This window comes from Zootermopsis nevadensis, unplaced genomic scaffold, assembly GCF_977971745.1.
Source record: "Zootermopsis nevadensis isolate Lab colony 2312 unplaced genomic scaffold, Znev_1.0 Znev_ptg000017l, whole genome shotgun sequence".
NCBI lineage: Eukaryota > Metazoa > Arthropoda > Insecta > Blattodea > Termopsidae > Zootermopsis > Zootermopsis nevadensis.
This window is the reverse complement of record NW_028259149.1, coordinates 1,355,288-1,368,528: the sequence shown is the minus strand read 5'-3', so window position 1 is coordinate 1,368,528 and position 13,241 is coordinate 1,355,288. Positions and strand designations below refer to the sequence as shown.

At 37.6% G+C, this 13,241-nt stretch overlaps 2 non-coding genes across 2 annotated transcripts; both read left to right on the top strand.

Annotated features, from left to right (window-relative positions):
- Positions 1–2,824: 2,824 nt before the first annotated feature.
- On the top strand, positions 2,825–2,943 carry LOC147873602 (5S ribosomal RNA). The gene has a single exon (XR_015535647.1). It is a non-coding gene; the product is annotated as a 5S ribosomal RNA (ribosomal RNA).
- A 1,252-nt stretch (positions 2,944–4,195) lies between these two features.
- On the top strand, positions 4,196–4,314 carry LOC147873601 (5S ribosomal RNA). Its single transcript, XR_015535593.1, has one exon. It is a non-coding gene; the product is annotated as a 5S ribosomal RNA (ribosomal RNA).
- Positions 4,315–13,241: the final 8,927 nt, after the last annotated feature.

The following is a 13,241-nucleotide window of genomic DNA, read 5'->3' as shown; positions in this document are numbered from 1 at the left end:
ATAATTAGTAAAATAATTCAGTTATTTTCAAGTGATGTCATGGTTATCAAAGAAATTAGGAAATATATGCATATTTCGACAAATCATTCACAATTTGTTTCTCAAGAGAAACAGAAGAACTTAAAAAATCTAAGTTGGTAATCATTTTCATCACCTACAAGACAAAAGCTTACACCATCCACCGAATTAACAAGTGCAAACAAGCAAGCTGTCGTCTGCTACCAGTGATAAGACTGCTGACAGTGATGCCACTCACAAGTGGTGAGTCAAAGAATTATAAATTACCAGTTTTAAACATGATAAATAGAGGAAAATGCTGCCATAAACGTTTCCAGAAAAAATATGGATTTTAAATCCTTCCAGATTTTGGGATGCTGATACGAGATCTGACACTGTATCAAATTCTGTAAAAATCTGCCCTGAAGAATTAGTAACTGATAATTCTCTTCTGTGAATCCAGGTCCAACAGACAAGCACCACTACTATATAACTAGCAGTCTTTCTCATCATTTAATTTCATACTAGTTCCAGCAAATCATCAATGCTTTCCATCATTAAAACTGTAAAAGTTTTCTCTGTCAGAGTTCACTTCAAACATTAAATTTTCTGAGGTATTATCATCCCTATCCAGAACAAATGGATGAACCTAATACCTCCTGCTATTAATCTTTTACTCACACTACTATGACCAAGTCCATTTATAAAAATAAAATCACACATCCTCAAATTGTTTGCAATTGACCAATTGTACTACATTGTTAACTATAAACTATGCATATCTTAGTAGGATTTGAGGGTCTCACACATTTTGAGCAATAATTTGATCAAAGAATTCTCCCAGCATTTTCATCGTTCTGTTTGATCGCTCCGTCCTGCTTAAATGAGCAGTCTCATGCCTTAACACACAGAAAGAAATTAATTGCTACTGACACTTCCAATTTTTATGACCCAAATATTACACTTAGAGCATATTTGTGTAGTGGTTTGGAAATTAAAATAGGTATTAATAACCTGCATCAGATGTTGGGGAAAGTGTCACAACATTTGGCAACAACAGTTTCAATGAAGAAACATTAGCTGATCACATTCTGCCACAGAACTCAACACCATTCTGCAACTTTAATCGGTGTAATGCATACAAAATAAACAAACAAAAAACTATTAACACTATAAAAAGACACTAGTTTTTATAACGTTAATAGTTCAACTTCAATCTTGGCTACTTAGTCGGCTACCATATCCATTGATACTAAATCAAGCCTTGACTGCAAAATAAACTTCACCAAGGATGGTTACACCACCTCAAATTAAGTTTCAAAACCATTGACAATATCAGTGTCTTTTTTACCATATTCCTTCAGTTCATGAAGTGTATAGTATAAAATCTTCATTGCTTTTATAAGGCAATAAAATTTTCTGAATATATTTTATCAGAGGCTTTCATAGAGATCCCAACAAAACTTCTTTAAATCCTACAACTACTATCATGTTTATCAATATAGATTGCAGAATATGTAATTTTATCATGATTAACAACATATTTGGCACAGTGGAGGTAAATAAAAAACAACCAGAGCAAGTAGCACCTCCCTATTAACAACAAAGTCTGAACACATACAAATAATTATAAATATTAACTTTTAAGGTTTTCATGGCGGTGAGTTTGCAGATGGCTGTCTTCTGGGTTGTTGATCCGTGTAGTCTGGTAGGAGTTTGCCGACGTTTCAGAGGTCCTTGCTTCCTCCATCTGATGATGGACCTCTGAAATGTTAGAAAACTTCTACCAGACTAGATGGGATCAAAAAAAACAGGAGACAGCCATCTTCTAAAATTAACTTCTTCATAATAAAGTTTGAATTCACTACATCGAGCACTAGCAAGTAAAGAAACAGTATGGCAAAAGAAAATATTACGTGCCATTAGAAAAGTGTACATTGTTCACACACTGACCAGGTACGTAATTTAACCTTAAATTATCTGCACTTATTTTTAAACCAGAAAATAATAACACGAAAAACATTAATTGAATCTATTAGTATTAATTATTACTTACTTCCAAAATCTTCACTGGATATATGTTTCTGTGAACTAACCACAAACCGCACACTTGGCTTGAAAACCGCGCTTTCACCGAACGCCATCTTTGATTACCAGCATGACCAACCTTACGTACTCCACGGAGCCAAGTCCTTCCAGAGAAGCCAACTGGTGCTCAGCCACTCAAGAAATTCCCAACATTTTAATCGAACCCGAAGGCTCTCAAATTTTCAAGAGCCAACCACTGGCTCCTACACTGAGCCAGATGAATACAGTCTACGCCACCTCATCCGATTTCTCTGAGATCCATTTTAATGTTATCCTCCCACGTACGTCTAGGTCTTCCCAGGAAAAATTCGTTGAAATGGGCAGGTCAACCCCTTTCTTCCCCCCAAAAATTTGAAACAACTAAAGAATAGTGTACGCCGTTTATCTCATTTTTGGCACAAAGTTGATTCTTGTCTGTGTGGTTTTAAGAAACCTCCAATGTCTCCTTTCATAATCTAAAAAAGTCGATTACAATCAAGGGTTTTGGCTACACTTTTTAAATGGTTACGCCAAGCCACTGCTTGTTAAATAATTTTCTTGCATGCTTTCTGTTTTTCCCAGTTCCTTCATGCAAATGACGTGACAAAATCTTCAATGAGGCCAAAACCACCTCCGTCCACATCCTTTCCACTTCATTATCATCCTCTAATTCGACATTACATAGTCTCATTTACTAAAAAAAAGCGTCTTTCTCTAACGACAACAGCATACTAATACCTAAAATATCAGCTAAATTTCCGTCAACGGCCATACTATGCTGAAAACACCGGTTCTCGTCTGATCACCGCAGTTAAGCAGCATTGGGCGTGGTTAGTACTTGGATGGGTGACCGCTTGGGAACACCACGTGCTGTTGGCTTCATTTTTTTTATTTTGCTTTTTTCTTTAATAACTGCAGCCAGCATGTCGGCGTCGTTGGGACTACTCCCAAACTACCTATTTGCCGAAATGATTGCATTGTTTAATTAAGGCTTATTCTAAAAAATTCATTTTGCTGGCAATTCGTTTCTCAGTAAGTGCACTCGAGCCTATCTAGTCTGTTCCGCGATTATCGAAAACGCAATGAAACGCGTGAATGAGTGTTGGGAGATACCTGTCGAGCATATGAGATAATATTCCTCATCGCAGTCTCTCAGTATGAAATTTTGCCTGTCCAGGGGGTGCGATAGTCTACTTCCGAACACAACAAGCCAACCGAGAAAGGTGTGAGACGGGACATCTCCGAGTTAAGATACACACCGCTTGTCCAATACTTGGAGGGGTGAACATAATATGAAATAATTTTTTTTTTCTCCGGGGTGCTAATCAGATAAACACAGAAGGCAAGGGGGTTAGGCGCATGTCATATGCTTCAAGGAATTAAAAATTTAACTGTGGGATATATTTCAGAATGTTATTTTCCCTCCTAAATTTAACACACCATTCAGGAAAGGCATCAGACTGCGCGTCTCGTCGTTAAGATACAAAGCGATTGTTCGTCACTTGGAGGGGTGAACATTTTACTGAAATCTCTTTTTCTTTTACAGAATGCCTAAAGATAGTCATAGAAAGTAAAGCTGCACAGGCGTCTATCAGTAGTTGTCTGTAGATCGCAGACGAATACTAGGTGAAGGTTCAGCTTGGATGGTTTGTTATCCTACTGTGTCGGGCAGTGTTCCAAGTGCCGGCGAATACGTACTTGTTCTAGCAAGACCATATCGTGTATAGACTGAAATACTCTATTGTGTCTTGGCGTTGTATATTATTCATCGGCCACTGGGCAGCTCCTGATTTACACCCACCGAGAGAGTCAACTGTGATTTTCTCCTGCAACGGTATTTAGAAAATCATTATTTCAGCAAGGAACCACTCGGCCAGGTAAAATCTGTCTGCCGTATATTTCTGCTTATGTCCATGTATTTTATATTGGGAATTTTGAGGAAGTCGTCCGAGTTGAATCTTACTGGGTTCGGCCCTGTATTTGTTAGTGGTATCGACTTTAGAAGCTGGAAGTGTCGTTTCCTAAAGATAATCAGGAATCCGTTCTCTTGTTATTTTGTCTTTCAATTGATTGTGATTTTGAAGGTAATAAGGAATGGACTTGATATAGAAGTAACTCAGTCAAATCTAAAGCCAACGGCCATACCATGCTGAAAACACCGGTTCTCGTCTGATCACCGCAGTTAAGCAGCATTGGGCGTGATTAGTACTTGGATGGGTGACCGCTTGGGAACATCACGTGCTGTTGGCTTCATTTTTTTTTCACGTGTTTCTCCAGCACACACAGTCTCGACACAATACATTTTCGCGTCAGAAGCCACCGGACGGTGAAGTTAACCACTCTAACGACAAGTATGAATTTAATTTGCTAGATGGCTCCACTATACAGCGGCTTCTGGAAAATCCTGATGACGTCATAAAGTGGGTGTGGTATCAATGCACAGCAGTGACAGCGCAGATGGAGTAGTTACTATTACGACGTGGAAGACATTTGAGAATCTACCTGGTGAGTGTTCAAATTAAAACTCTGTACGAGTTGGGTTTCCCCATGGAGCAGGGAACTTATCCAGAAATTTGTAAAAAGGATTCATTCGTCAGTGGGTCTAGTTGAACGCAGATTTAATTATTATTTTGTCGACTATAGGATGTGGTACAATCATTAACATAGCAACCAGTACAATTTAAAATATTAGTTGGGTTTAACAAACATGAAATATTAAAACAAGTCCACTGCTGTACAGCAGATTAGTAATACTAATGATTGATACTATATGTATACTATAACCTTTAAAAGAATTGTCTATTCTTAAACTGTAGGAATTCATCAACAGAATGAAAGGTGTATGTATTTAGGTATGTTTTTAATGGTGTCATAGATTTTAGACATTGTGGTAACACCGTGTATAGTTGGATTTGTCTGAAAAAGTTCTAGATTGTTGCCAGTGAAGTTTATTAATGAAAATATATAGTCAGAAGGAAGAATTAAAATTCCTAGTTTCTTTAATAGGCTTTTACACGAATTTATATGTTTGCCAATAGCCATGATTATTGCATTTACATACTTATTTCAGGTGTGCTGTTCCTTCAAGGTTTAACGTTCAAAACCGCATGAATTTATAAGTTTTATTGCGTGCTTTTCGTCCACCTTACACCTCCCCCCCCAATTACGATTAGGTCTCTGTGAAAGAAAAAGCGATTGGGGCCATTGTTTTTTCCCCGCAAATATAAATTTATTTGTAGTTGCGCTTATCTTTTGTTTGTAATTCTGTCGGGCTCTAGAAACAAATCCCGCCGACTTGAATAGCTCTGTACCGTCCCTCAGACGCTAAGATAATGTTTTTAGAGCGTCGGTAAATACTTCATTCAAGGATTACTGGCATTAATACATTAAAAAGAAACATGTATTAGTGAACGAGCCTGGTTCACAAAGAGACAAGAAGTTCATTGTTACAATTTGAAGAACTGCAAACATGACAGAATTTTAATTTATTCTCCTGAATTACTGTTAATGTTATAATTAGTGTTTAATGACCCTGTGTAGCAGCCAGCATCTCGCAAGGATTGCGTCTGTGCTGCAAGTTTAAACGGTGTGTACGCAACACAAAGCCGTAGAACACAAAATAGCTTCATTGTGCAACTCATTGACGAGAACTAGATAATACATTCAGCTATAAATTATGCAATCTCAGAGCGGAAGGAGGAAGTGGCCAGACAGAAGTCTCATTGTCGAGAGAAGGCGGAATTTTGCTTTATATCGATAGCCAAGAGGAAAAGTTAGGTTAGGTTTATTTCACGAATTCCCAACCACATTTTCGTAAATCTTTAAAACAATAGACTTGGTAACTGGTAGCAACAGTATTAATAGTTGTAATTTTTTAAATGTATAACAGTATAGTAAATTACTTCGAGACGCGCACTAGCCGTTTCTGGAAATTAATGAAAACATTTTATTCACAAAAGTTGTGTCAGCAGACGTGTGGGGGGCGTCCAGACATCTCACCGATGGCAAGGTGCGCAGTTTGTGTGGAAGAATGGGGAACAAGGACAACGGAATATTCATTACCTCACAAAAACGTCATACAAAATTGTAATTTGTTATCGGACTCAGTGGATTTTGACAACCCATAGACATCACTAGTCGACCAACAATTGTCATTGTAAATTCTGCAGTTTTTAATGATAGTCTAATGATTAAATTTCTGAAATAGGTACTGTGAAGACTTTTATTGTTTATAATCCATACGAGAACGACTGTCGTGTTTAAAACGTGAATTCCTAGAGCTGCAGATGAAAATTTTTGAAGACATGGGGTCATATTCGCCCTCTCTTATCGACTCACGGGTCTAAGGGTTGTATGTTATGACAATGCCATGGCGTCGACAGGATTTTTCCATGGGGGAGGGGCTGCCAGAAAATTTGAATACAAACATACATTTAAGCATTAAGTTCTTTAACACTCTTGTATTCATTGTAGTTTTTTAGTAATTGTTTTATTACTAACTTTCGTTTAAGCCACAAGTTGTCAAACACCGATCAATAAATGTGATGTATTGCCCATGATATTTGTTACAATGTCTCTTAATCTGTTATTTTTAAAGAAAAAGTCTTTGTAAATGATCGCTTTAATTTCAAAAAATCCAAATCATGTGTTTGTAATTAACATATTCTTTAAATATTGCAAATGAAGAACATTAACACAATGTGCTTACATAATGGACTCATACGCAGATGGTCACAAGATCAAATCATATCGTCAGGTTTTTTTTATTGTTCATGCAGCCACCATCGTTTTTCTTTACATTACTACACCATTTTATATTTACGAAAAGTCTGTTGCCAGACATCATTGTATGGCCCCACAGTAAGTGATACTTGTGACAGTCCCACCTCACAAGTTGGCATGCCTGACATGTTGGTATTACCAGCTCTGTAGGAAATTCATCTAGCGGTTTTCGAGTTGAATCATGCAGGCAAGTGGATAAACGTACAGACAAACATGGCCAACCTTATATAAAGAATGCATAAAAGGCTGACCTATGATAAAATTATAAAGGGACTAACCAGGGTAATGTAAATTTTCATTTATGACTTCTGACCATGAGATGGTTTGTTCTCAGAACAATGAGTGATGACTGTGGTGGCGGCGGCGGCGATGGAGGTGGCGGTGGCGATGGAGGTGGCGGATGTGATAGCTCATATCACTGTGACTCCAGCCACAATGATTCTAGTCACCATGACTCCAGCCACAACGATTCTAGTCACCATGACTCCTGTCACAATGATTTCAGTCACCGTGACTCCAGCAAACACGATTCCAGCCACCGTGATTCCAGCGACTACGGCTTCAACCATGACTACTCATCACATGACACTGGAGGAGATGATGGTGGCGACAGTGGCTCAAAAACAAAGGAGAAAAGGCGGAAGAGAGAAGTACTCCACCAAGAACAGGATTGTTGCGTTGTCCTATGAAGTTGTCTGTACTGTGTGTCATCTCATAATCACGATCAAGAAATAACAAGTTCTTTGCTGAAAATACAGCTTTTGCCAGTAATGCAATGCTTGAAGCATTCACCTAACCTAACCTAATATTAAGAGGACAAAATCTACTTCTGTTCACAACTACCCTGCAGATGTGAGGTAGAAAGAGTACCATACTTGTCATGTGGTCATGGAAATGCAAAAACACAAATTTCAGTGTAATAATTCTGTAAAAATAGTAAGTTCTTGTGTAATATAATGTTTTGAACATGCTTATCATACTAGAGCAGCACATGTGCCAACTAAATGTTGAGAATATCCCTTGATATCTTGCAATATTTATAAGCACTACATTTTCACATGAACCACAAACAAAATGTAGCTACAAGAATCACCGCTACATAGTCTAACCCAGTGGTATTCAACCTTTTTTGTTCGCGTACCAACAAAGTTGTTGGTGTATAATTCACGTTATACATAGTATATAATCTACATCTAAAATAAATTAAAAAAATTACATCCAAAATAATGTATTAAATAATAAGTTTTAAATGAGAAAAAGGAGAATCAAGCTATTAAATAACAAATATATTATTGCCAATGATATAAAAATTAATAAAGGAACAAAGGTATTTTAGCAAAGCAAAATTATGTGTTTAAATCCTGCCTATTCAGTCAGGTTCCAAAGCACTATGTGGAATAAAATGAAACGAGCCGCCCAGATAATCACAAAGGAGAGCGAGAGAGAGAGAAAATTGCGCTCTCCCAAATCGAATGTCCTTACGTCCGGTTCTCCTGTGGCTAACCCTAAATCTGGCCCTGATTATTCAGTGTTTATCGTAAAATAATATTATTTTTTTAAAAATTTCATGTACCCCAGGTTGAATACCACTGGTCTAACCCATCCAGTATGGATACAGACTTGGTGCACGTGCACAAATCGTGTTCCCACAATCTACTATGACAGAACTGCTGACAATGATTGAATTCCTTGCGAAGAAAAACTAAACTGTAAAAAGTCTACGAGTGACTTCATTCTACAGAGATGCATACATGTGCACCGGCAGTTTCAGAATGTAGGTGAAGCACTTTAAAGACAGAAACATTGACATCGCCAGTCAGCCGAGCTGTGATTCACCAAGAAGTGTCGTAACTGCTTGCAACAAGCACAAATTTCATGTGTTCATCAGATACGACCAAAAGGTGACAGGAAAACTGTACAGCAGCCTGGCATAGGACACTTTTGCCATTTTGCAATGCGGGAGGTGACTCCAATTTCGGAACATCAGGAAGTCTGTTTCCATCAGGTTACCTGCTTGCTTACCGAGTAACAACGGAAGACATGCATCCTATGTCATCACAGTTGAATGCTGCCAAGTGTAACGACTTGTTCATCAACGTCATATCTGGTGATGATACTTCATTCCACCATTTTGAACCACAAACAAAATTAGAGCTTACTCATCGCCCTGATGATAGAAACAGCAAGCACCTCTGAAACATCGGTAAACTTCTACCAGACTGTGTGGTGCAACCACCCAGATGACATCTGTCTCCTTACTTACTGCCATGAGAAAGAAGTCTCACAAAATTAAAGGACATGAACTGGCTTCGTACGACATCTCCAAAAGACGAACAGTAACCTCAACTGGCATAGATTGTGGAGTACCGTGTGACAGACAAATGACCTTATAATGTGCATCTGACATGGGAGAAGATCATGACCTCTGGTATGACCTTTTTAATATCATGCATCCTGCAAAAGGTTTGTTCAGAATTAAAAAAAAAAAAAACGCATCCACTCACTGGGCTTTCATTACGAGTTTTATTCAACATGCGTGCTGTGATGATTGTATTAAGATAATCTTAAGTATAATTTTATATTATCATGTAGCTTCTATACAAAATGTATTTGCTTTCATGTTTATTGTACCAGAAAATTTTAAAATATTTTTGAACTTCGATTAAACCATTAAAAATGTGCGTGTGTATGCACAAGTTCTGAGCTGTGATAAATTTATGATATGATTTCAGGCGATGTTCCTAAATAGTGTGACAGTTTGATGAAACTGTACGTAGTGTGTAATTTAGACATTTTTTAAGATATTGTAGGTGCGTCATATAGGGCTGGGGCACTGAAATCAGTGTGTAGGGAATTAGGGAATTATAAGTTAGACTTAGTGGCAGTGCAGGAAGTGCGATGGGAGGGGGAGGGCACGATCCCAGTGGACAATTTTACATTTTTCTATGGAAAGGGGAATGACAATCATCAGCTAGGGACGGGTTTTTTTGTTCATAGCAGAATTAGGGCAGCAGTTAAGAGAGTAGAATTTGTTAGTGACAGGTTGTCTTACGTAATTTTGGAAGGACGTTGGTGCGACATCATTGTCCTTAATGTTCATGCCCCAACTGAAGACAAAAGCGATGATATCAAGGATAGCTTTTATGAAGAATTGGAATCAGTATTTGATACATTTGGCAAGTATCACATGAAAATTCTGCTAGGAGATTTCAATGCAAAAATTGGGAGGGAGGATGTCTTCAAACCCACAATAGGCAGCGAGAGTCTCCATGCACTTAGTAATGATAATGGCGTCAGAGCAGTGACCTTTGCTACGTCAAAAGATTTAATTGTAAAAAGTACAAAATTTCCACACCGTGATGTTCATAAATACACTTGGACTTCCCCAGATGGCAGAACACACAATCAAATAGATCATGTTTTAGTAGATAAGAGAAGGCAGACAAATGTAATTGATGTGAGATCATTCAGAGGAGCAGATTGCGACACTGATCATTATCTGGTGGTAGCAAAAGTGAGGGAGCGGCTTTCAGTAAGTAGACGAACTAAACAAAATTTTGACACAGAAAGATTTGATTTGAAAAAATTAAGTGAGGGAGAGGCAAAGGAACAATATCAAGTTGAAATTTCGAATAGGTTTCAAATTTTAGAGACAAATGAGGATAATGAAAGTGTGGACATCAACAGGGAGTGGGAAAATGTCAGAAACTGCATCAAAATTTCAGCAAAAGAGAAACTAGGATACTACAGGAGAAAGCAAAATAAACCGTGGTTTGATGAAGAATGTTCAAAATTAATAGATCGAAGGAAGCAAACAAAACAAATGTGGATAATCTATGTAACGTGAGACGTGAGGCTAATAGAACCTTTAGGACTAAGAAAAGGGAATACCTGAAGGGCAAAATTGCTGAACTTGAGACAAATAATAAGGAAAAAAACATCAGAGACCTGTACAGAGGCATTAATAACTTTAAGAAAGGATATCAACCCCAGACTAATTTGGTAAAGGATGATAGTGGCAATTTGCTTGCAGATCCAATAAAAATTGTGAATAGGTGGAAAAATTTCTTTAGCGAGCTCTTAAATGTTCATAATACTGGTGATATTAGACAGATTAAAATGCATACAGCTGAACTGTTGGTGCCAGAACCTAGCTTAGATGAAGTGGAACTAGCCATTGGGAAGTTGAAAAGTTATAAATCTCCAGGAATTGATCAGATTCCGGCCGAATTAATTAAAGCAGGTGGCAAAGGGTTGCATATGAGGATCCATAAGCTTATTCAGTTAATTTGGGATAAGGAAGAGATGCCACATCAATGGAAGGAATCCATAATTATTCCTATTTATAAGAAGGGGGACAAGACTGAGTGTGGTAATTACCGAGGAATATCGCTGCTATCAACCTCATACAAAATTCTATCCAACATTCTTTTGGCAAGATTAACCCCATATGCGAATGAAACTATTGGGGATCATCAGTGTGGGTTCAGACGAAACAGATCAACGATTGATCAGATCTTTTGCATTCGTCAGATACTAGAGAAAAAATGGGAGTTCGGTGGGACTGTACATCAGTTATTTATAGATTTCAAAAAAGCCTATGACTCTGTGAAGAGAGAAGTGCTATATAATATTCTTATTGAATTTGGTATACCAAAGAAGCTAGTGGGTCTAATAAAAATGTGCTTAAATGAAACCTGCAGCAAAATTCGAGTAGGTAAATATGTATCTGAGACATTCCTCATCAAGAACGGTCTAAAACAAGGAGATGCTTTGTCTCCCTTGCTCTTTAACTTTGCGCTAGAATACGCCATCAGGAAGGTCCAAGGTAGGCAGGAGGGTTTGCAATTGAATGGGACACATCAGCTATTGGCATATGCTGATGATGTTAATTTATTGGGGGACGATATAAATACAATAAAGAGGAACGCAGAAGTTTTACTAGAGGCTGGTAGACAAGTGGGGCTGGAAGTAAATTCAGAAAAAACTAAGTACATGTTAGTATCTCGTCATCAGAAGACAGGCGGGCAAAATTATCTTAGGGTGGCTAATAAATCCTTTGAAAGGGTTACAAAGTTCAAATATTTGGGAACAACAATAACAAATCAAAATGATACTTGTGAGGAAGTTAGGAGGAGACTAAATTCCGGAAATGCTTGCTACTTCTCAGTCCAAAATATTTTGTCTTCCCGTCTGATTTCTAAGAACCTGAAAATTAAAGTATACAAAACAATAATATTGCCTGTTGTTTTGTATGGGTGCGAAACATGGTCTCTCACTCAGAGGGAGGAACACAGATTGCAGGTGTTTGAGAATCGGGTGTTGAGGAGGATATTTGGGCCTAAGAGGGAAGACGATGGGGCGTGGAGAAAACTGCACAATGACGAGCTTAAAAATCTGTACTGCTCCCCCAGTATTGTGAGGGTGATTAAGTCGAGAAGAGTGAGATGGGCGGGACATGTAGCGCGCATGGATGGGACAAGAGGTGTGCACCGGGTACTGGTTGGGAAACCTGAAGGGAAGAGACCGCTGGGGAGACCTAGACGTAGATGGGAGGATAATCTCAGGCGGGATCTATGGGAGATAGGAGTTGAAGGAAACTGGATTTTGTTGGCCCAGGACAGGGTCCGGTGGAGGGCTTTGGTTAATTCGGTGATGAACCTTCGGGTTCGGTAAGCCATCTAGTTAGTTAGTTAGTTAGCGTCATATTGTGATTTATTTAAATAGTATTAGAAATATATTAAAATTGGCCGTCATTCACAATATAAGATAATTAAAAGATTAAAATATCATTTTTCGTTCCTTATCAAGTACTCGATTTACATGTGGAACATTTACGACATGTTTCAGCTATCAATAGAGCCATCATCAGGTGTTATGTTACAAATTTTTTAACTGAATTACTGAATTTTAATGATTTTTAGTTTTCATTTTTCTTATCATTTTTCTCATCCTTCATACAATCATATTAGTGACATGTGACACAACAATGGATGAAGATACAATATGAAGGATGAGAAAAATGATAACTAAAAATCATTAAAAAATCAGTAAAATTCAGTAATTCAGTTAAAAAATTTATAACATAACACCTGATGATGGCTCTATTGATAGCCGAAACATGTCGTAAATGTTCCACATGTAAATCGAGTACTCGATAAGGAACGAAAAATGATATTTTAATCTTTTAATTATCTTATATTGTGAATGACGGCCAATTTTAATATATTTCTAATACTATTTAGACATTTTTTATATATAAATTTGAAACATCCTGAATATATTTTGTTTAGATATGACAAACAGTTATCTTGTTAGTATGTGGTTAGGTCCATCCTCTGTGAACTACAAATTGGATATAAGTTGGAGGTAATTAAATTTGTGTAAAACAAGCA